The sequence below is a fragment of the Phoca vitulina genome, unplaced genomic scaffold, assembly GCF_004348235.1.
Source record: "Phoca vitulina isolate PV1807 unplaced genomic scaffold, GSC_HSeal_1.0 scaffold40, whole genome shotgun sequence".
NCBI lineage: Eukaryota > Metazoa > Chordata > Mammalia > Carnivora > Phocidae > Phoca > Phoca vitulina.
Genome location: NW_022589743.1, coordinates 16,513,279 through 16,537,570, shown reverse-complemented (window position 1 = coordinate 16,537,570; position 24,292 = coordinate 16,513,279). Strand labels below are relative to the sequence as shown.

At 44.8% G+C, this 24,292-nt stretch overlaps 1 protein-coding gene across 4 annotated transcripts in view; it reads right to left on the bottom strand.

Annotated features, from left to right (window-relative positions):
- Positions 1 to 24,292, bottom strand: part of RFFL (ring finger and FYVE like domain containing E3 ubiquitin protein ligase) — a 67,220-nt gene that overhangs the window by 22,343 nt on the left and 20,585 nt on the right. The window lies entirely within an intron of this gene.

Genomic DNA, 24,292 nt, shown 5'->3' with positions numbered 1-24,292 from the left:
ACTCGTGGGATGTGTCAATGGATTGAAGCGGTGGAAGAAGGGGGAGAGAAAACAGTCTTGGATGAATCCCAGGGTCTCTGAATTACACAATAGGACACAGAGTGGAATTGTTAACAGGAGTAAGGGACAAAGCCCTCAGGACGAGGCATGTGTCTGTGTGTGAAGGAAGCGGGGCAATTACGATGATGGGTTGCATTTTGTACCCGGGGGACTTGCTGGTGGATACACGGCACACAAAGGGAAGAGTCCTGGTTGAGGAGAAAGTCTGGGAATCCTCAGACCACCAGAAACATGAAAAGCCGAACAGGGCAAAAGACTGACTGGACATTGGGGTTACAGAGGACGGCCTGGGAGAACCCCCGGGGGCGCCCAACCTAAAGGGCTAGCGGGGGAAACAATCACAACAGTGGCAGGAAGACTGCTCAGAGTGGGCGATCTGGAAGAGGGTTTTGAGTTTCAAGAAGAAATGACTGATGCTGTTGAATGACCCGGAGAGTGGAATACAGGAATACAAAATGCCTGATGGACCTAGTTTTAGGAAAATATGAGCGTGCTCTTGGCCCGAGCAGGTAAGGAAGAGAGAAGCTGACTGACAGCTGTAAGTCGGAAAGTGACGGGGAAGTGAGGATGTGCACAGACCCTAAGGATAAACTATTCTCTGAAGAAACTTCTGGCCGTGAAGGGAAGGGTGGGAGCTGAAGAGGATCCAGGTCACTAAGACAGCGATGCAGACGCATGCATCGACTGTAGAGGAGACCCCCAAAGATGAAGAGCCTGCAGAGGAAGGGAAGCTGATAACAAATGGTGGGAGTAAGGGCCAGGAGCAGAAAGAAAGGTGACCTGCTGGGACGCCTGGGTGGCTCAGTCGGTTAAGCGTCTGCCTTCGGCTCAGGTCCTGATCCCAGGGTCCTGGGATCGAGCCCCGCATTGGGCTCCCTGCTCCATGGGGAGTCTGCTTCTCCCTCTCCCTCTGCCTGCCGCTCCCCCTGCTTGTGAGGAAGGAAGGAAGGGAGGAAGGGAGGGAGGGAGGGAGGGAGGAAGGAAGGAAGGAAGGAAGAAAGGAAGGTGACCTGCCGACAGGTTTGGGGGCAGGAGAAATGTCACCTCTCACCAGAGACTGGAACGGAGGGAAGAGAGAAGTCACCCAAGAGAAGCTTACAGCCTCCTCAGACAAAGGTGAACGAATGAAGTACAAAGGCAAGGAGGGGGATGCAGTTAACCACAAGAAGAAAACAAACTTTTCCTGCACACGGGGCAATTTCTTCTGAGAGCCGAGGAGGACTTTGCCGCAGGAGGGCCAGGCCCGCTTGGTAAAGCGCGATCGAGGGGAAAATAACGGCAGGCCGGCCAGCCGTCTGTTGTTTAAATTCCTGTGCTCTCCCGAGCGCGCAGGGAGCACTGGTGGCCTGCTGGGCCCCGGGAACAGCAAAAGCCATGGCCACCAGGTCCTGGCCCCCAGCGGTCTCCAGCCCAATGAGGCGCTGCCGTCTCGCTCAACTCCGCCGCCCGGGCAGGAGAGCAAAGAAAGCTCTTCCTCAAGCCGAGAACCAAGACAACCTATCTCCCTCAGCACTATTTTCTCTCAACTTTGCTTCTCATCTTTTTTTTTTTTAAAGATTTTATTTATTTATTTGTCAGAGAGAGAGAGACCGAACAAGCAGGGGGAGCGGCAGGCAGAGGGAGAAGGAGGCTTCCTGCCGAGCAGGGAGCCCGATGCGGGGCTCGACCCCAGGACCCTGGGATCATGACCTGAGCCGAAGGCAGACGCTCAACCAACTGAGCCACCCAGGCGCCCCAACTTTGCTTCTAATCTGAACCGCCTCCTGTGACGAGCTCAGAAAGAAAAGCCATCGGCCTACGCCAAGTCTCTGGTTACTAGGCTCAGAAGGACTTGGCTCTGGGAGAAGGCTTGAAATGTGCCTCTGGGTTATTGCCTAGGCCTCCCCGTGCCGGTGGAGGACTGAGTCTTATCCCGGGCACACGTATACGCGGGGAAGGGACTGGCACGGTGGAAAGTCTCCAGGGCTAAAATACCTACAGACTTGCTCAGCCCAGCCGAACAGGGGTACCAACGTCAGGAGACTAGGCTTTTACTCTTTTTGACCTATATTTAAATACCATTTCCTAAAGGGGTCAGTTAAAAGTACTCTCTTGCCAAACCGGAAAACGCTACGCCTAAATAACAACTAAATTCGGGGTTACTTCAAGGAGTGCAAGGAAGGAGTTGGTCATTTGAACACTGCCACACAAACTTGGCCGTATTTTCTCCTCCCTTGGCCCCAGACCGACAGGCACACTTGGCATATGATGATGTTGCCAAAGGGCTGGAAGCAGAACCAACTGCGGGGCATGTGATGAGCTCTACCTATGGCCACACTGGGAGAAACTCCGCTCTCCGATCTGCAAGCCTCCCAATCTTGAAAGAAAATGACCAGATCTTCTCGTAGGGCTTAAAACTCTCCCCACCCCACCCCCAGTCCCCTCACCCTCCTCAGAAAAGAGGAGGACTTGGTGATTTCAGCCTCAAATACAATCTCCCACAGCTATCCCACAGAGCTTGCTGGAAACCTGCCGGGCCCACCTCTTCCACTGGGCCTGCCCCAGGAGAAAGAGGGGAGGTGTCAGGCCAAGGGGGATGAGAAAACTTGCTCCTCCCTCTGGAGGAGCCCCGCGGGAAGGGGCCAGGACGGCTAGTCAGCACCTGGGAGTTTGTCAGCCTGACAAGGATCCTGGCATTTCTTGGGAGACTAAGCTCTGCTGAACAGGAAAATTACAGTTTTAATAACAGGGTAAGATAAATGACCTAGCCCAGGTAGGCTGAGTACAGTCGTAGTTAGAGGCAAGAAGGGAGATAATGTGATTTCTCCCCATTAAGTCCTAGAATCCTAAGTAATTTTAAGACAGTCACTTCTCCACTTGTTCACCTGCCCCAGGCAAATCATTTTAAGCGGATCAGTGGTTGTCATGGGCTTTCCCAAGGAGGAGAGAAGGGTCAGAATGGACCCATGGAGTAGAAGGGGAAGAATGTCAGGGCCCTAGGAAAGTAAATGCTAGTGTGCAATGCGGCTCCAAACCATCTTGCTAACCACCCAAATCTAAGGCAGTAAAGTCACGTCCCCAAGGTTCTCCTCCCATCTATTTGGATTTTAATTAACTGCTCTGGGTCCCAAGGTACTTCTGCAGCAATGGGCTTTTCACAGACAGAAGATCTCAGAATTAACGGACTTAGGGTGAACCCACTGTGTAAGACTTCACAAAAATCCTTTTTAAAAAACCTAATTACGATGCCCTCAATCCTCAAAGAAGTACCCTTCTGACGTGGCAAACCAGAAAGCAGCTCCGTGGCAAGCCCACCTGCGGTCACTACCATATATATTCCCGGAACTGTTCAAAGCAGCTGGGTTATAAGAGCACTAGGAAAAGTTGTCCACGTTGAGGATCATTAATACAGAATGCATTTTGCTTCATCTTGTATATTATCCTTAAAAAAGCAATTAAAGTACAATTGCAATGACTTTGAAAGGAAATGCTATGAAAGCCTATCAATATGGCTTAGTTATGCCTCTCTGAAATAACTGATAAGTAATTACATGGTTTGAGAAGTAAAGAAGAAAGTAGTCATTCTTCACTGGAAGGATGCTTCTCATCTGCCAGGCACTGAGCTAGGGACTACCTAGTGCTTTATCCTGTGATCCTCACAATCCGGCAAGGCACATTAGGGATTTCACCCCATTTTCAGGTAAGAAAACCAAGGTTCTGAGAGTAAAATACCTGTTAAAGGACATAGCTAGAGAGTAGTAAAGCCAAGATGTGACCCTAAATCACTTAAACTGTGAAGCCGGTGCTCTAAGGGCTACAAGAAGTCGTCCTGATCCCACAATCACTCAAATAATAACAAAATCAGTCTGAGGGGAACGGGCTGCACAGTATACAGAGCCTTTGCTTTCCATCTCGACGGGAGCTTTCCCATCAGCACACAGGCACGCTCCAAGACCTCCCAGATTTAAAAACTCCCCTTGTCACGAAGAAAGGACAGAGTACAACCCAACATATTACACCAATCGCTCACTGGAATGGCTAAAATGGGAAAACTGGATACTAGCCACTGTTGGCGAGGATTTAAAGCAACTGCAACTCTAATATTCCTGGCAGAAGTGTAAACAGGTACAACGCACGTGTACACACACACACAGTGTAAACTGGTACAACACACAGTATAAACTGGTAACACACACACACACACACACACACACACACACACACACACACCATCGCTCGGCAATTTCACTTACAGGTATATTCCTAACAGAAACACATTCACCAAAAAGGGTACATGAGAAGGTTCACAGCAGTACGATTGTCCCAGCCCCAAGCTGGAAACCAGTCCAAATGTCCATCAACAGGAGAATGGAAAAACAAATTACAGTATTTTCATACAGCTGTGAGAATATACAAACCAGTGATACACGCAACAATACAGATTAACGATGAGTGAAGGAAGACAGGCACAAATGAACACATACTAAACAGTTCCATCTATACAAAATTCAAACACAGGCAAACTAACCTATGGTGTTAGAAACAGGATAGTTATCATCCTCGGGAGTAGGAAAATAAATGGAAGGGGACACAAGGGGGCTTCTGGTAACATTTGGTTTCTTAGCGTGAGTGCTGGTTATATACACAGATGTTTACTTTGTGAAAATTTAAACCATACACTTACAATTTGTATACTTCTCTACTCATATTTCAATTAAAAGTTTTTTAAAGCATCTAGTAGAATATTTGCAAAACATAGTAACAAAATATTTTGACCTCAGTAAAGGCCCTTTTCTTGGCTCTCTTCTACATCGGAATTTCTTCAAATACTTGACTCCACTTCCTCAATCTCAAATTCACTCTTTAACCCTCTCCAGTCTCGCCTAAACCATTCTACCTAATTTCTTCTTCACAAGGTCCCCATGGAATCCCAAGTGGCCAGATCCAAGTGACACTTCTCTCTCTTATTCAACCTCCCAGCAGTGCCAGACACGAGCAACCCTTCCCTCCTCCTTGAAACACTCTCCACAGCTCTGCACCGTTGGTTTGCCGCCTATCTCAAAAGCCTCCTTGTTGGTTCTCCCCCCTCCCTCTGTTCTTCAGTGAGGTAGGGAGCTACCAGGCTGTCTTTGGCACCCTCTCTGTCCACACTCTGTCTCCCAAGGACAGCCCTGGCAGGTGGCTGTGGTTACTATTTTTAAGCTCGATGATTTCATAAATTCCTCTCCCTATCCTACCTGTCCCCCCGCAGTGATCTCAATCACCATCTCTGATCTGTTACGCCCATTTCCCTCCCTAGACCCTTTGAATTTGCTATTTGCTCCTGGAAGAGTCCCACCTGGACTCTTCTTGCCAGGATACCACATAGTTGGCTCCCTCTTGCCATTCACCCCTCAGTTTAAATGTCATTTTCTAATCTCATGCATAAGAGCACTAACTGATATGATTGGCTTACTTGTGAACTGCTTTTCCCCAACTAGAATTAACAAAACACATGAGACAGGGATTTTGTGCTCTATTGTAATTCCAGAGTCTAAAATGGCATCTTGGATGAAAGAACTGCTCCTAACTAGTTTCCCAGCTTCCGTTCTTGCCTCTCTCCAATTCTTTCTCCCCAACACACACAGACACTTAAAGCTCTTTAATGGAATCCCACTGCATTTTATTTTATGTTTTTTAAGATTTATTTATTTTAGAGAGAGGGGAAGAGAATCTCAAGCAGACTCCCCGCTGAGCGTGGAGCCTGAAGCCGGGCTCAATCTCACGATCCTGAGATCATGACCTGAGCAGAAACCAAGAGTCGAATGCTTAACCTACTGAGCCACGCAGGCGCCTCCCCCCACCCACTGCATTTTAGAAGGAAAACTCAACTCCTGGCATGGTTAAAAGACCCTGCCTATGCCACTAGTCCCTGTCGGCTTCCCCATTCGTGCCGTGCTGCTCCTCTCCCGGCTCACTAAGTTTCAAGCCCTGATGGCCTCTCGCCGGTCTCGCACTCCGAGCTCCTTCCTGCCTGGATCGCTCCTCCTCATCATTCAGGTCGAAACTCCCACACCACCCACGTAGAGGAGTCCCCCTCAGTCACACGCTCTCTCCTTGCCCTTTCTGCTGCCCTCCTGGGCACTGCCATAATCTGTCATTACAAATGTTTGCTTACAGCCTGTCTACCTGCAGACTGGAACCTCCAAGGGCAGGGAACCCATCTGTCTTCACTTTTTTATCCGCATCTAGCAAGTGCCACTTTGCAGCAGGCACCCAAATTGGTGCAATGAACAAATGGAGGTCAGAGGAACCTTCAAGTATTTTATCAATACAGCCAATGAGGCAAGTACTAGTTATCTCTCCTTAGGGCCAGAGCATTTTGTCAACATTTACAGTGACATAAAGGGACTATGAAAAAAGTCCTTTATCAAAAACAAAGGGGAGCTAACCTTGGACGGGTTACTTAAGGTTTTTGAGCCTGTTTCCTCACCTGTATAAAAGAATAATCCCTCCCTGTTGAAAGGCAAGTGTAGGGATAAAAAATAATATTCATAAAGTGCCTAACCTAGGGGCACCTAGGTGGCTCAGTCGTTAAGCGTCTGCCTTCAGCTCAGGTCATGATCCCAGGGTCCTGGGATCGAGCCCCGCATCAGGCTCCCTGCTCGGCGGGAAGCCTGCTTCTCCCTCTCCCACTCCCCCTGCTTGTGTTCCTGCTCTCGCTATCTCTGTCAAATAAATAAATAAAATCTTAAAGAATAAATAAAAAATAAAGTGCCTAACCTATAGTAAGTGATCGATAAATAACATGTTAAAACTATAAAATGGACACAGCCTAGATGTTCAGTAGTGACTACTGGCTGGAAAGCCCAACATGTCTCTTGCTCTTTCTCTCTCTGGTCACACCAAGCTTGAGTTTCCCACCAGCTAAGGGATGAGGTTAGGTGGGGCTCTGGCACAGCTGATCACATCACCCACATAATAAAGAATCAATCCTTATCTTAAGAACTCACCTGAAATTTAAAATCATCTCTCAACTTGGAAGGCTGCTTACTTTTAAAAATAAGTTTGAAAGGAAATTTGAAATCCCTCACAACTGTTTAAATTTAAAACAGAATCTCCGAGTCACAACTGGTATTTTCCAGTAAACCTGCCTATTACGGTGCCCGCCCTGACCAGGGAAGATTTAAACCGCTGGTGACAACACAATGAGCATGAAATAGGGCAACTGTCGCATCTGCGAGGAAGTGAGTCGCAGAGTACACAACAGTACTTGCTGGGCCTGCGACAGTGAAGTGTGTTCTCTGTGATACTGAGATCATTTCCCAGACAGTTGTTTTAGAATAAAGAATTCCAAACACCTAAGTCACAGAGGAGACAGATATATTGTGGAACTCTAGAACCCCAGGCCTGAATCAGATCGGCAGCCCTGCTGAAGTGGTGTCTGGGCTGGACATAAGGGATCGTTCACCAGGCTGGAACACAGAAGAGGAAAACATTTCCAAAGGCCTGAAATCCTAATCCTCCATAGCAGTCCTTAGGATGTGGGTAGTGGATAATGTGCATTTCCTAGATAGGAATTTCATTTTGGGGCTCAATTTTTAGAAAATAGACGAGTTAAAATAAAAATTCCCAACTATGTTTTACTTTGGTTTTAAACTCAGTCAGACATGACCTTAAATCCTGGCTCTAATACTGAGTAACTGAATGAGCTTGAGAAAGTAGCCTCCTGAGCTTCAGCGGAACATAAACTTAACCTACATCTCACAGGCTGGACACAGAGTAGGTGCTCAGTAGAAAGAGGGAGCATACCTTTACGAGCTTTCTAACATTACATAAAGAGCAGAAGATGGTACTAGACATTCAGCAAATGGCAGGCATTATAATAAGGCATGGGGCTACTGATTAAATGTTTGCCTCTCTCCAAACCAGCTCCCAGAGCCTCCATTCACACTAAGATGTCAGACTTCAAAGATACTAGGACTCCTGTGCCCTCCAGTTCTCAAGGTAGACTTTAATATAAAGGATCAAAGCTTTAGGTGAAAGAATTTCCTGTCATGTTATTTTAGGGGTAGACAAGGGAGAAATAGAATGTATTCAGACTCAGGGGTTCAGAAGTCCCTTCTCAGATGATCCTAGAAAACATCATTTTTTAAGTAAAAGTAAAAACACTACAAAACACCGAACATGTGCCAAGTGAGTGGTTTTGTCTGCATCTGTTGTGTATTTTAATACAATAATCCTGCAAACATCCAAACTAAATTGTTCCTTCTGTAAACCCAGAGGCTGGGCCCTAAGGGTTGGCTAACTGGACCGGGGTCACAACGCTAGAGGGTGATTAAGATTCCTATGGAGGGGCGCCTGGGTGGCTCAGTTGGTTAAGCGACTGCCTTCAGCTCAGGTCATGATCCTGGAGTCCCGGGATCGAGTCCCACATCGGGCTCCCCGCTCAGCGGGGAGTCTGCTTCTCCCTCTGACCCTCCCCCTCTCATGCTCTCTGTCTCCCATTCTCTCTCTCAGATAAATAAATAAAAAACCTTAAAAAAAAAAAAAAAATCTCAGGACTCCTTAAAAAAAAAAAAATTATTAAAAAAAAAAAAAAAAAAAAGATTCCTATGGAAAGAGGGGGATGCTTTCACCACCCACAACTCCCTCCCCATTAGCACTAGTAACTCAGAGCCCGTATGCTTGGAGAGCAGGTAAGTGAGCTGCTTGCGGGAGAGACCATGGACATCACCGGCGCACCAAGCCACCCCTTCAACACTTGAGGACCTCGTAAGAGGTGCGGCAGACAAAAAGCCATCCCTGAGAATCCACAATTTTAATTTATACATCCAGTAAGTCATCTGCATTTCCGACCTACTAAAACTTACAGGGTACTGATGCTACGAATAGACCCCCAACCTTCTAAAGAGAAATATTAATCCGTATTTAAGAGGTTTCAGTTTCTATTCATGCCCGCCTCTGTTCCAGCTAGAGGAAAGGCTTTTGACTTAATTGTCTCAACTACCTAACGCTCTATTACTCTCCTTTGAACACGTGTTTTCACTGGTGCCCATGAAATAATGATGAAAGCAAATCCTTAGCGCTCAGGGCCTCACCCTCCTAGCTATTTGCCCCAGCTCCACTGCTGTCCTCCCAGTCCCTCAAATGCCAAGCTTATTCTGATTTTCAGGAACCTCCCGCAAGCCCTCCTCGTGCAGCACTTATTTCCTCAGGAAAACCTCCTCTGACCCTGTCTGTGCTCTCCCAGCATCTCGGACACCTCCTGGTAAGTTTAATTCATTCATCTGACTATCTGGTTAGCACTACTTTCGGACAAGCCCCCTTCCAAGCCCGGCAACTCCGAGAAGAACAAAACCAGGCAAGTTCCCCGCCCCACAGGATTACTTGCTGAGGGGGTGAGCACGCTCACAGCACTGCATTTAATCAATGGGCTAACAATTTGTATAAATTCAAGTATTCTCCCACGGTAAGGGAGTGAAACAGGAGTCTACAGCTTAATTTTGAGCCTTGGTGCCAGGTAAGTGTGATCACCAGGTATTTGAAGTCTTACTAATAATAACAGCAATAAAGCTTAAAAAAAAAAAAAAAAGGACACAAATTCATGCTTGAAAATGCCACAGTCATGATTCCAGGGTAATGAGCAAATTAAGGGTTTTAAACCCAAATAACCATAGCAGTCCCTTGAGGGAAAGGCCTAATAGGAACATGCCTACCTCACACTTGCTGAAGATAAGTTTGTAGTGTCTGCTAAGATGACTTGAAAAATAGGAACAGTAACAGACTGAGTTTCTAGAAGTAGCAGAAAAATGTTAAAATTATCAGGTATGACAGCATTAGAAAGCCAGAAAAGGGACAGCCTGGAGGATGAACAAGAACAGGCATGTCCGTCCCCTCCCTGCGTGAGAAGGCACAGAAGGCTTCAGTGGCCTCCCAGCGGCTTTGGTTCAGAATACACAGCACTGTGGTAAGAACTGCAAAGAATACAAATGACAGTGAAAACAACACATGGAGAAGTAAAATAACAGAGACAAGAAATGCCAGAAATCGAAGAGGCTCTACCAAACACATCCAGGTCTGGGCAGAGCTTTGCTGGCGGCTACCGACAGGCACAGCCCAAGCAAGACGGGACAAGAAACCACAGCCGAGGGTCTTGGAGCAAAAAGTGTTAAAATGACAATTTGAAGAAGGGAAAGGAGAGAGGTTGCACTTTCTGCTAGTAATAAATGAGCTCTTTTCCTGAAGTGATAACTGTTGTAAACAAGTGAAAAACATACACAATAATCACAAGTTATAAATGTTCTTGAAAACTCCCTGGTTTCAACTAGTCTATGACAAATATCTGCAGAGGGACCTCGGCATCTGCTATGAAGTTCAGGGAAAAGTAATTCCAACCAACGGACTTGTGCCAAAATCTCACCCTCGGGGTCTGACCAATTAAATGGCTGCTTCTTACTGTGGCCTTCAGGAGAGATGACAGACTGAACACTGCAGCAGAGAAGCCTACACATTTAATTTCAGCCCAGGCATTTTGCCCCAAAGGGCGAGTCAATCAGGAAAGAAAGCAGTTCAGAGTACAGTCTTCAAACAAGCTGAAAACAGAATAAACGGACCTGCAGTTTAATTACCACAGGATCCTTCTTCCATCAAAACTGATGACAAAGCTCCTCAAGAATTAAGAGCCTGATCCCCCTGTACTCTTGTGCAGGAAACAGGATTTACCAGACAGGCTTTTTCTAGACTGAAGAAGCTGCTTTCACGAGCTACTATCCCACTGACTGACTACCGGGTAACCAGGATGGAAACGTTAAGGAAGGGGCACCTGGCGGGCTCAGTTGGTGGACCGTGTGACTCTTAATCTCGGGGTTGTGAGTTAGAGCCCCACACTGGGTGTGGAGATTACTTAAAAATAAAATCTTTGAAAAAACAAACAAACATTAATGAGGCCAGGGATTCGTATGGTGAGTGGGTCTCTGGCACAACCAATGCCCTGGGGAAAGGCAGCACTTGGGGACATGAGTTCTGTCTAGGGCCAAAATCATGCAGTTTGCCTTTCCAAAGTGGACCACACACAAGTTACTGCAGCCAAATGTCCGGTATGGTGTGGACTCAAAGAGGACTCTAAACCCTGGTGTTAATTAATCCCTTTAAACCTTATTTTCCTCAAAAACAACAGAACCTGCTACATTTAAAGGATAATAGAAAGGATTAAAATAATGCATGTCAAGCATTTACTCCAGAGCTTAGCACCTAAAAGGTGCTCAAAAAAAGCTGGCTACAAATAAAGAAAATCTTTTTCAAGGTTCTCTAAAGTGGCAGAGTTTATCTGCTCTATCCCCTATCTACTTTTTTTAAGACCTGCTGATACCTATATATCAGGCTCAATGTAGTTTTCTTTTTTTTTTTAAGATTTTATTTATTTATTTGACAGAGAGACACAGCGACAGAGGGAACACAAGCAGGGGGGAATGGGAAAAGGAGGAGACTTCCTGCGGAGCAGGGAGCCCGATGCGGGGCTCGATCCCAGGACCCTAGGATCATGACCTGAGCCACCCAGGTGCCCCTCAATGTTGTTCTCTAATGATCCTCCCAGAACTAAAGCACTCTAGGCCCCTCCCATGAGCTCTTAACTTTATAAGCCCAGGAGACCTTCTCTCAGAGGTGGTTTAGCCTCTGCGCAGCCCAGCCCGCTGGATTTCTTCCTAATTCTACCACACTGCCAATAAGTCTGTCACTTTTCCCACAGTGCGGCCAGTTTAGACTTTCTCCCTTAGCTCCTCAACCCTCTTGGCCTCCGGATTCAGAGAAGCGAACACCACCCCACCGTGTTCCGTAACTGCCCTGCTGCACTGAAGTCAAATGGGAGTTTGCGATGAATCCGATGAATCCAGACCAACCACTCCCTTCCTCCCAGAGACCTTTGGCTTGGTTTGATGTCTGATCTCAATCTGAAAATAATGCTGACTTTGCTGAAATGTTTTCTGCTCCTGCGAGGATGTGATATGCCATTTCCAGTTCACCTCATGCCGCAAAGAAAACCTTCGTATCCTCATCATAATCTCTCCTTGGGAAGAACGCCTGTGTTTAACCTGGTCTTCAGGTTTTATTCTTTGCCGGTATATCCCACAATAGAGCGCAGACTGGCTCATATTCACCACTCCTTGACAGATTCAAGAGAAGAAACACGTGTGCTGATATCAAAATGTCATAGTGCTGTTCTCATCGATGCTACTAAGATGTGCCACTTTACCTATTTGCTCCTGGAATTACAAAGTGGAAGCATAGTCTGCAATGTGGCAAGGATGCGGATGGCACAAAAAACATTACCCAGACTTTCACCTGTCCCATATTCATTCGTCTATGGTTGGAGACCATCAGAATAGACCTGCTCTGGGGGCGCCTAAGTGGCTCAGATGGTTAAGCGTCTGCCTTCAGCTCAGGTCATGATCCCAGGGTCCTGGGATCGAGCCCCGCATCAGGCTCCCTCTCAGTGGGGAGCCTGCTTCTCCCTCTGCCTCTGCCTCTCTCTCTCTCTCTGATTCTCATGAATAAACATTAAAAAAAAAAAAAAAAGAATAGACCTGCTCTAGAATAGCTCAAGTGGTTATGGTAATCCACAGATCTCAAGATTATTCCTCACAGGATTATGCAAATCCAGCCTGCTGATGAACATAATAAAGCAGATTTCAGCAGTGGGAAGCAATGAGGAATGAGAAGGGGATTCAGAAAAGAGGGGTTCCTATGACTGTTTACCAGCTGAGTGACATCTACCCGCCCCCAAGCAGACTGCTTATTTAATCTCTTCTCCAGAAATTTGCCTATAGGGGTAAAACAGTTCAACAGTTAGCATTAGATCCAGCCTTCAACACTCAAGGAAATTTTCAATTCAAAGACTACAACAGCCCCAGGATAATTTGTAAACTACCACACTCAGGAAACACTCAAAAGGTGTGCTAGAAATCCTGGAATCCAACAAAAGGAATCTGTAATTTAAAAGGCTGGTGAATTACAGGCTAAGATTTCCTATTGTTATTAAGAAATAAATAGCCAAGCACAGCTTGGATCCCTCATCTACCAAAAGTAACAGACCAGCAGGCATTCAGGGGGTTCGCTTTATAAAGTATATGGATGCAATATGGTGTAAGTGAGGAAAAACCATCATGCACCAGGAAGAATGGCCTGATCCCTGGAAGAAAGAGTGCACCTGTATAAAGGCGAGGGCAGTGAAGGACTAGTTGCCTTAGCTCCTTTTCAAGCCAGAAACAGAGACATCTTCAGTCAAGCTCAAATACTAGAAGTCTTGACCTTTTAACTACACCAAGTTTCAAAACACAGACACACAAAGTTACAGTAAAGACAAGCACATCCTGTTTGCACTTGACTTCCTGTTCTGGGCCAGCTGATCTATTTACACTGCCGCTGCCTAGCCACAAAATAGGTAACCTTCCATATCTGCCAACAACCGGTTCACTGAGCACTGTTTCACGGACAATAAAATACATTATTCTACCCGTCAGGTAGAAAAGATTCACCTAAAGAGCACCAAAAACCCATCATGAGCCTCTAAGCCACTTTGTCTCTCCTATGCTTCCTAATGACATCTGACTTACATAATAAAAACTTAACACAAATATGCGCTGAGATAAGAAAATTAAGCCTGAAACAGAACGTGGAATATGGGGGCTGGGAAGAGCAAGGAAGATTGGAAATGTTTTTATTATTAAACGTGGGCCCCTTTTCAAAAGTAGAAGGAACAGATTCCTATCAGCCAGAATCCCCACTGAGCAGATCCCCGGAAGGGAACCACCGGGAGTGATTACAACAGTTAATAAAGGGCCCTTCTGGTGAACACTGCGCCCCCAATCCAACCAGCTACCAACCGGAGTCCACATGTCAGCAAAAGTTTTCCAGTTTTAGAGACCTGAAGCCCCCACTTGAAGTGAAATTTCCACCACTTTCAAAGAGCTAATAGTTCTCCCCACAAGCTACATTCAGTGTTGGGAGTAAATGCTGGACAATGAATATCCCAGTTTTTATGGACCTGTCAGTTAGCCTCCTTGGGTCTGTTTTCTTATCTGGAAAATAGGAAGGTAAGATGACACAAATCTCTAATGTTTCTTCCAGCTATCGAAAAAGTTCCAGGAGGGCGCCTGGGTGGCTCAGTTGGTTAAGCGACTGCCTTCGGCTCAGGTCATGATCCTGGAGTCCCAGGATCGAGTCCCGCATCGGGCTCCCTGCTCGGCAGGGAGTCTGCTTCTCCCTCTGACCCTCCTCCCTCTCATGCTGTCTCTCATTCTCTCTCTCTCAAATAAATAAATAAAAAATCTTTAAAAAAAAAAAAAAAAAGAAAGAAAAAGTTCCAGGATTCAACACTAAGAGTTAGAGGAAGCTTCTGTGGCTCCCAGCATTATTTCTTTGGTCAAATAAGACACCTCTGACACCCCACAATTCAGTGTGAATATATGCCTTGATCTATACCTCTCAAGTACGCAAGGATTCTTTTCCCTCTCCCTTGAAATGTGGATCAGAAAGTTTCCCCCTGAAGGCAAAATAACAAACCTTAAGGACTATTCTCTTTACACATGGGCTTTTTATTAAGATCTTAATGTAATCACCACTCGGCCCATGCTGGTCATATGATTCCTGGACAGAATAAAGCCACAAAAGGATGAAGAAAATCTGACCAGCAGCTTGTGGCCCTCCCACACAGTGACTGCTAATAGCAAAAGAATGAGGCAAAATCTGGGTAAGAAAAGGGAGTGGTGAAGACAAGCTGGGTGAGTCAGTGAAAGGGAAAGCCCAGCAAGTTAAACAGAAAAGAAAAAGAAATGAGAAAAAAAGAAGAGCAAAGGGGGGAGGGGGGAAATCCAAACTAATGAGCAGAAACTTAAATTCTGCTTATCCATTCATCTATTCATCCAACAGACACCGAATGCCTACTATGTTACCTGCAGAGAACTGAACTAGACACTAGAGGAGATAAAAGGTCAACCAGATAAATCTGCTCAATGAGGTTATGGTCTAGTAGGAGAGATAAAGACATGTATACAAACTATTGAAATATATAGCAAAAGTATACTGTGCCATAAAGGAGACATAAAAGAGAATTCTCTACTATGAGACCCAGAGGAAGAAGTGATTACTCCCAGTGAGGGATCAGACAAGGAGGCTTCATAGGAAGAATGACATTCCAAGCCAAAAACACAACAGAAACAAGGACACCCAAGTAGGAAATCAAGGACATATAGGTACAGTGAGTAACTGGATTTGATCTGAGATAGAAGTGGGCCTGAAGGGAGGGACGTTAATAACAATAGCTAGCAATCCACAGAGCCACGGCTAAATTGGTAACTGGATTGGAGTCAGACAAGTATTCCAAAGTCAGACTCAGAATTTGAGTTTAAATCCAGTGGAGAAGGAAGGAAGGAAGGAGGGTGACAAGTTAGGAGCTTGGAGGAATCTCAGAACCCATAAAATTAAGATAATAAAATTAACACAAAATCAATGTGTACAGATATACTTAAAGTCCCTCCAAAGAGATGCAATGTCTTCCAAACTAAAAGCAAGAAGACAGGAGGACAAAAGGGCTTGGGTAATGGCATTAACATATTTAAACGAAGAACATGACCACATATGGGCTCCTGGCTGGCTCAGTCGGTAGAATATGTGGCTCTTGATCTGAAGGTTGTGAGTTGGAGCCCCACGTTGGGGGTAGAGATTGTTTAAAAATAAAATCTTAAAAAAAAAAAAAAAGTGACCACATCAAAGTGTGATCTACAAACTTGGAAACATCTAGAAAAAATAGAGGGGGTCATTTTGACTCCAGAATCACCCAAGGCAGACAAATACTGCAACAAGGTGACACACCATCTTCTCTGCTGTGGGACAAGGTTCTTTCATGAAGCTTAAATGGGAACTGCACATAGAAGCAGTTAGGGGTATGGGCTCTTAGAATCCGAGGAACTTGGTTCCAATCTAAGTTCATCCTCTTACCAGCTTGGACAGAGCCTTGGTTTCCTCATTTGTAAATTGAGGATAATGGGCCCACTGGGAGAATTAAATGTCCTACTGTATGCAAAAGCACTTAGTACAATACCGAGCATATAGTAGGCAATCAATAACCTTAGCTTTTTTCTAACTTCCCTCACAAAGTATTCTATCATATTATTCCATGCTCACCAAGCAAGCTCGGTATTATTAAATTTCATTTCTCAGATCTCTTGATACAGAAAAGCAATACCCTAGCAAAACCCAGAATCCTGTCAATAGGGAAGGCCTCCTTCACTCTGGAGTAAGAAATTGTCATTCTGTTCTGAGCACAGTCACTCAAGTCCTGAATATAGTGCTGTTCCCAAAGACTGATCATTTCCAGATACAAAGCAAAACAAATTTTGTGACCTGAGAACCAGACCTAAAACACAGTGACCAAAACCCTGAGGGGTCTTCCTGAGAAAATAGATGGCACCCACCAGGCTAGCCCCTACCTACTGCCACCCTCAATCTGCAACAAGCCAGTTTGTATAACATAACTTCCCTATACTTCTTCTCCACTTTTCACCTCTCCGTACCCTTCAATCACGCACTATGGCGAAGCACTTTACCTGCCTCTCTGACCTTCTGGAGGTCAAAGATCCCATCTTATCATCTTGGCATTCTTTCCTCCATATCCCAATGTACCTTGCATCAAACGGAACTACATTTATTATAAAAATGAATTTCAAACACAACTTTCTTTAACAACACAATCCATTGCAATCCACCAGTCCTACACCCCGAGGCAGGATTTATTGAACTCTTTTGATTTACTGAACTCTTATTCTATGTCCTTCTTCCCCTCTAACTCCCCAGCCTTTCCACACCTGAGCTACCGAGTATTACAGAAACGTCAGAAGACTTTATTTACTGGGTGCCCAACAAATTCATACAACTGGGACCAAGCCACCACTGGGCTCAGAAGTCTTTTATTCATCTCTAGTTGATGTCTCCACAGCAACTTTCCAAAGAGCAGCGTTGTGCAGGGGTGAGGACATGGGGCCTGGAGTTAGACAGAATTCAGTCTTCCTCTGTGACCTCAGTCAAGGTGCTTAATTTCCCTGATCTTCACTTCTGTTTCTGTAAAATGGAGAACCTAAATGAGGTAATTAATGCAAGCCCTTAACAACACTAAGTGCTCAAAAACTGGGATCTAAGTCATGACTGTTTTCTACTTTGTCTAAGCTCAGCCCCTCTCCTCCTCCACTCCTTTGAGTAACTAGAAACCTCCTCATCTACTTTACCAAAGCAGTTCAGTTGGGTTCCGACTATTTATTTTGAGGCAGTGGTGATACCATGGGAAGAACATGGAGATCAGGAGTCCAGCTGGTGCCCTACATGAGATATGGGACCACGACCCGTTTCACCTTTGCCTCCAATTCCTCGACTGCAAAATGAGTATTTTAATATGTGAGAATGAAATGGGAAAATATGAAAGAGCATATTCAGTGGCAGATGAGGGGAGAGGGGAAGTAAGGTAATAAGGCTTTCAAGTAAAACAAACCTGGCCTCAAATTCCAGTTCCACCACTTAACTAGCTGTGTGACCTCGGCGAGTTTCTTGTGTGTAAAATGGGGGAAATAGCACCAAAGGGTTTTGAACAGGTTTAAAACAACGTACAGACAACTTGGCATGTTGGTTTTCCCTCCTCCTTTCTGCCTCTTCTTTCCTTTCCATCTCAAACACTCCCCTTTATTCACTTAGACCAGAACAGCACCATTTCTGACCATCAGTTAAAAAAAAAATTAGCGCATCTCCAATATCTCTATATGTAACAGCAAATTAAGCAAGGGCTACTGTAAAAATGTGCTGCGTTCTATCTAAAACCTAACACTAAAAAGAAATTTCAGAGAGTAAGATGAAAATATAGAAAAACTTAGTTCTGGTATTTCCTTCCCATACCCCAAAATAAGGTCTTCCATACTCTTTGACTCTGGAAATTCATTCTGGCAGTCACTACACTACTAGGCACCCTTTTTAGAAACAAAGATACAGAGAACAGACTTGGGGCGCTTCCTAGCCCGGGGACACTCATGGGGTCAGAGCTCAGCAGACATCGGCCTCCGCACACCCGCTTCTCTGTGCAGGTCTGCGCAAGCGAGCTCTCAGCCTCATCTTCCCTTCTCTTCAGTTCCCTACTTCCCCCCACAAAGCAGTGGTGCCCTGTTTCACCCGCAGGTCACACACGTGTTTGCTCACTCCACTCCGCTTCACCGAAAGCCCTCTCTCCAACGTCACCAGAGATCTTCTGACAGCTGAATGCATGGCTTTTTCCTAAGTCCTCCACCTTTCTGACCTCCCCGCAGCCCCAGCCATGGGTGACCTACCCATGTTCTTCCTGCAGGCTCCTTCTTCCCCTTCCGTTTCCACTGAAGGTGCAGTAGCTGACTCCCCTTTGACTTCCAAGACCAACCTTTCTCCCTGTCCTTCCCTGGCTCCTCCTTTTTGCTCCCTGAGTATCCCCTAGGGCTGTACTTACCACTCTCTCCTTCTCTAATGAATTCTACTGGCTCTTTTAAAAATCTGGGGGTGCCTGGGTGGCTCAGGCAGTTAAGTGTCTGACTCTTGATTTCAGCTCAGGTCATGATTTCAGAGTTGTGGGATTAAGCTCCTCATTGGGCTTCACACTGACATGGAGCCTGCTTGGGATTCTCTCTCTCCCTCTCCCTTTACCCTCCTTCCCCGCTCATGCACACGTGCATGCTCTCTCTCTCTCAAAAAATTAAATTAAATTAAATTAAATCTATCCCATAAATAGCCCATTCTCACCACATACATTGCCATACCCTGCCCTGTGTGCCATTATCTTTCTCAAGAGCTAGAGCAAACACCTCCTAACTGGTCCCCTCTTTGCCACTCTTTCTCATATAGTACTCAGAATAATCTTCCACCGCTTGTCACTCTCCTGCTTTAAAACCTTCAGTGGCTTCCCATCATGCTTTTCTGGTAAAGCTTAGACTCCCCATATAGCCCACAAAGGCCCCGTGTGATGTGGGCCCTGTCTTCCTCTCCTGCTTTACCTCATGCTGCTCCCCACCCCCATTCACCTCACTCTAATCCCTTGGCTGTCCTCCTTTCAGTTCCTCAAAAATAAAAAGACTACTGGGGCGCCTGGGTGGCTCAGTCGTTAAGCGTCTGCCTTCGGCTCAGGTCATGATCCCAGGGTCCTGGGATCGAGCCCCAGTTCAGGCTCCCTGCTCAACGGGAAGCCTGCTTCTCCCTCTCCCACTCCCCCTGCTTGTGTTCCTGTTCTCCCTGTCTCTCTTTCTGTCAGATAAATAAATAAAATCTTTAAAAAAAATAAAATAAAATAAAAAATAAAAAGACTACTTATTGCCCCCAAGGTCTGCACACTTGTGGTTCCTTTCCTGCCTGGAACATTCTCCACAGCTCTTTTCACCAAGCTGGCTCCTTACTTATCAGCCAGACTTCTGCTCACCTGCCCTATAACGCAGTTGTCTGGCACACGGTGGGAGCTCGGTGAGTATTTGTTGAATGAACAGATTCCACAGCCTTTAGTCAGAGAACTCCAAATCGAAATACCCGGAATCAGTCTCACCCTTCAGTTTCAGCACCTTGTTTCTAAATGCTTGCTAGATAGGTATCCATACCTTGAATTTAGCATAGCAAGTACAATCAAGACCAAACCCTTCATCTCTTCCTAAACCAGTTCCTCCCACCTTCCGAAATTACACGAGCAGCTTGATCCACACCTCCACTTCAGAACCATGAATTTCCCATTCATTTGCTCCACCTGTCCACAATTCTAACCAACCTTTAAAACTGAATTCAAAATCACTTCACTCATTCATGTATTCAATCAACCACTTATTCATTCAACAAACACTGAGTGCCTTTTATGAGGCAGGTATTGTGTTAGATATCGGAAAGCAAAGCAGACATATTTTTGTCTACTCTCTATCAAATAATCACACAAATGTTATAAATTATAAAAATTATAACCTACAAAATGCTAGGAAGGAAAAAGTGCTAAAAACTAGAAGAAAAAAATGTGAGGCATCAAAAAACATTCCTTTAATGATGGGCTTATTGAAGGAGATAGAACTTAACCTAGGCAGACTGGAGGGTAGAACCTGCCAGGTCCCAGAAGCAAGAGGAGATCAGCAGGCCTATCTTAAGGCACCTACCATTCTGCCTTATATATTATACCTATCAGGATCAGTCCTGTTCCCTTCCCCAACCTCCATCCTCATTTTACTGTCACCTGAGAGAAAGGATATAGAGTGTCCCATATGTGCCACCACCCCCCAGGAGATACTGATTAACATGTCTGGTACTATGGAATCCATGCTTGTAAAAAGCTCCCAGACGACTCTGATATGCAGTCAAGTTTGTAAATCAAATGCCTAAACCATCCACTCAATAAACATGTATCAATTAGTCTCTCATTAAAAATCCCTAAGGTCAGTGTGACAAACTCTTTCCAAAACTGGTCACAATAATCTCAACCATACTGTATGGCCTTTTGCAGTGCAACGTTGATACTCTACCCTTCCAGAAGTGGACTGTGTCCCCTCCCCTTGGACGTGGGCTACATTTGTGACTTACTTTAACCAAAAGAATGAGGCAAGTGATGATGTAGGACTCCCAGGCCTAGGCCTTAGGAGGCCCTGTGGCTTTCGTTATGGTTGCCTTGGAAGCCAACCACCATATAAAAGGAGCCCAATTAATGAATGATGAGAGACCAAGACAGAGTCAAACCTCATGGAGGAGAACCAAGATGTCTCAGCCAACAGCTAGCACAGAGACCCACGTATTGTGAGTGAAGCCATGTTGGAGCCCCTAGTCTAATGAAATCACATGGAGTAAAGCAGTAGGTCCTTCTTCCCTGGATTATAACTCACAGAATCATGATCCATGATCCATAAAATGGCTGTCATTTGGGGTGCCTGGGTGGCTCAGTCATTAAGCGTCTGCCTTCGGCTCAGGTCATGATCCCAGGGTCCTGGGATCGAGCCCCGCATCGGGCTCCCTGCTCAGCAGGAAGCCTGTTTCTCCCTCTCCCACTCCCCCTGCTTGTGCTCCTTCTCTCGCTGTCTCTCTGTCAAATAAATAAAATCTTTAAAAAAAAAAAAAATGGCTGTCATTTGAAGCCACTGAAAGTTTTAGGGTGATTTGCTAGACAGTAGTAGATAACTGAAATAGTCAGAAATTCAACTCACTTTTAGCAATCATTCAACTGTTTCCCAGCTTTGATGATCACAAGAAACTCTTCCTCATACTCATTACAATTACTCCTCCTTCAATTTAAGCCCATTTCCTCTTAAATCTTTGAAGTACAGGAAGAACAATTAATCAAAATGCCCCCGGCAAAAACTATTCTTATACTTGAAGATGGTAATCAAGCCATCCCTTAGCTTTTCCTTCTGTAGGCTAAAATCATTCTTTTTTTTTTTTTTTTAACTTATAATGATAGGACTTATTTTTAAACTTTTTAATCATTTTTATCCTCTCAAGTATTGGGGCAGCAGGGATGGGGGGAGAACGACAAAATTGGATGCCACATGCCAGTATCTAACAGAGACTATTTCCTAGCCCTTATGGTTCATCTTTCCATAATCCAATTCCACAAAAGTTTATTACCCTACAAATGTAATCATTTACTGAAAATACTATGAAATGTTTTGGGCTCTTAACACTCAGCTTACTCTATCTTGTGCTGACTCCCTTCACTCATCAACCTGGTTTGACACTCCATTATTGAAATAGGTTTTTTTTTTTTTTAAACTATACTTGCTCTGTATTTTAGCATAAGATTTTGAAGGAAAATTATTTACAACTTAGAATGCTATACCCAGCAAGACTAACAATCTTATGGGACAATATAGAATAAACACAATTGAAATAGGTTTTTAATAAATTTTAGATATTTGAAGCACAACAGAAAAGCTTGAGGTTGGAGTGGGCACACCATTAATTTCAATCAAGGTCCCTAAACACAGTCAAGGCCTTTCTGTAGGTCAGGCAGGCTCTGGGTATCTCCTTCTACCTTGATGGTAAAGTGGCCTTATAAAAGGCAAGCTCTTTAGCACTTGCCTATTAAGCAAAGGCACCTTTTCTGTAGAACCCAATAGGGTATATTTAACTACAAAGAGACAAACCAGTTGCTTAATGCAATGTAAAAACATGTTGTCTCTCTGAAGTCTTACCTGAATGGACGCTTCAATGTCAAAAGTAGCTTTATAATCACCAGTAAAATAGGCATAATAAAGCCTACCCAACACAGAGTACCATAGGTATCAAATAAAATGATACAAGGGAAATAATTTTGTAAAGTATTATAAAAATGTTAGGTGATATTGTGGAACTAAGTTTAAGTTTCAGCAAGCCCAATAAATCTTCAAATTAACTTTGGATGGTTACCTGATGATTTCAGGTGAAATATATGGAATAGCACCATGGGCTCAAGTTCATCAAACAGGAACTAAAAACATGCCACCTCACAAGAGAGCTTATGGATTTTCTAATACTGCCAAGACTAATAAACATGTTTGGACTAATGGTTTGAACCTGGGGACCCACTTCAGCCACTGTCTGATGGTGTCAGTCTCTAGGCCAGGGAACAGGTTCAGTGAAGGAACAGTCTACTGGAAGAAACAGACAGTGCTGTGGAAGTCCAAATAAGTACTTTGCAAGTCAGAGCAAGGGAGGCCACTAGGAAGAGACAGAGTCCTAGAACAACATCTATAGCCAGGGACTGGGAAAATGGGAGCAGTTCAGTGAGGATGGAGAGGAGAGAAATGACTGGGGAAAGGAAGGAGATGAGCCAGGTAAGAGTAACAGGTAGGACAGGGTCACATCGTGAAGGGCTTTACCTATCAAGCTAAGTAGAAAACAGGAAGCCAATGGCACTCTGAAAACCTGAGAATGATTTGGGCCTTTAGGAAGATAACTTTGGCAACAATGTGGAGGAGACAGGAGCAGAGAGAGACCTACAGTGGAGTGGCAAAAGCCGAATCAAGATTTGACGGAAGGTGCACCTGGCTGGCTCAGTCAGTACAGCATGCAACTCTTGTTCTCAGGGTCATTAGTTCAATCCCCACACTGGGGGTAGAGGTTACTTAAAAATAAATAAAGTCTTAAAAAAAAAAAAAAAAAGATTTGATAAGGCTCTCAACCAGAAGTTACAAACTCAAATTCCTGGAGGCAACGTGGATAAAATGTGATATCCTTAGTCTTTAACATCTGGGAGAATGGTTACCTGTAATCTTTGAAGAGTGCAGGCCCTGCCTCAAAGTATTCACACACAAAATTCAAAGCCACTGGGCTGGTTAAACAAAATGTCTAGTTTATGACCTCTAGTAAATTAAGGCAATACAGTGGGAATGAAGAAAAGCCACACATCAATCAAACAGTACTCCAATAATATCATCAAAAGCACTTAGCAACCACGGATTTAGCATACTTAGGTGATGTGAGGCATAAACAGAATGAAGAGGAAGACCTGGTGGACATAATTAACAGAGTTCAAACCTACAGCAATGTAAGCAGCCAATGGATACTGGGTGGGGGAGATAACGTATGCCATTTAAGATGCCTTTTGAACAGTCTGGTACATCTGTCAAGTTGGATAAAGTTTATCAAGTTGGAAATAAGGATCTAAAGCTTGGGAGAGACAGTTGGGCTGCTAGACATACTGAGGATAGCTGAATTTATGGGCCTATTTGAGATCCCTGGAGTAAGGGGGGGTGGCAGGGGAAGAGTGGAAAGATGCTCAAGGTGAAGTCTTGGAGCCTCTCAACATTTATGGGATAGCCAAAAGAGAATGCAAAGAAATAATAGAAGGACACTCTCTAAACTCAGAAGATTCAAGGTAACCTCAAAGCCAAATGAAGAGGGTCACTGGGGGAAAGAAGAATGGCCCAAAAGTGCCACATGCCAGGCCGAGATTAAGTAAGGTGGAGGCTGAAACCACAACATTGAGTTTGGTAATCTTGTGATCTTCAGGAAACATGAGTAAGGTAATGTGGGCAGAAGCCAAAATAACAAAGCATTGATAAGAGGATCAGAGTTGAGGAAGTACAGTATAAGTTCTTCCTCACTCTACCCTTACTGAGAATCAACTATGTGCCAAGTAAATGGATATCATTCTAACAAAACAGACACTGATTCTCGACATACCCTATGATCAGAGTAAATAGAGTGTTCCCCTGAGTTCTCATCCAGTCTTGGTGAATAGGAAGAGACTTCATGGAAGAAGTGACTTCCGGGCTGAAGC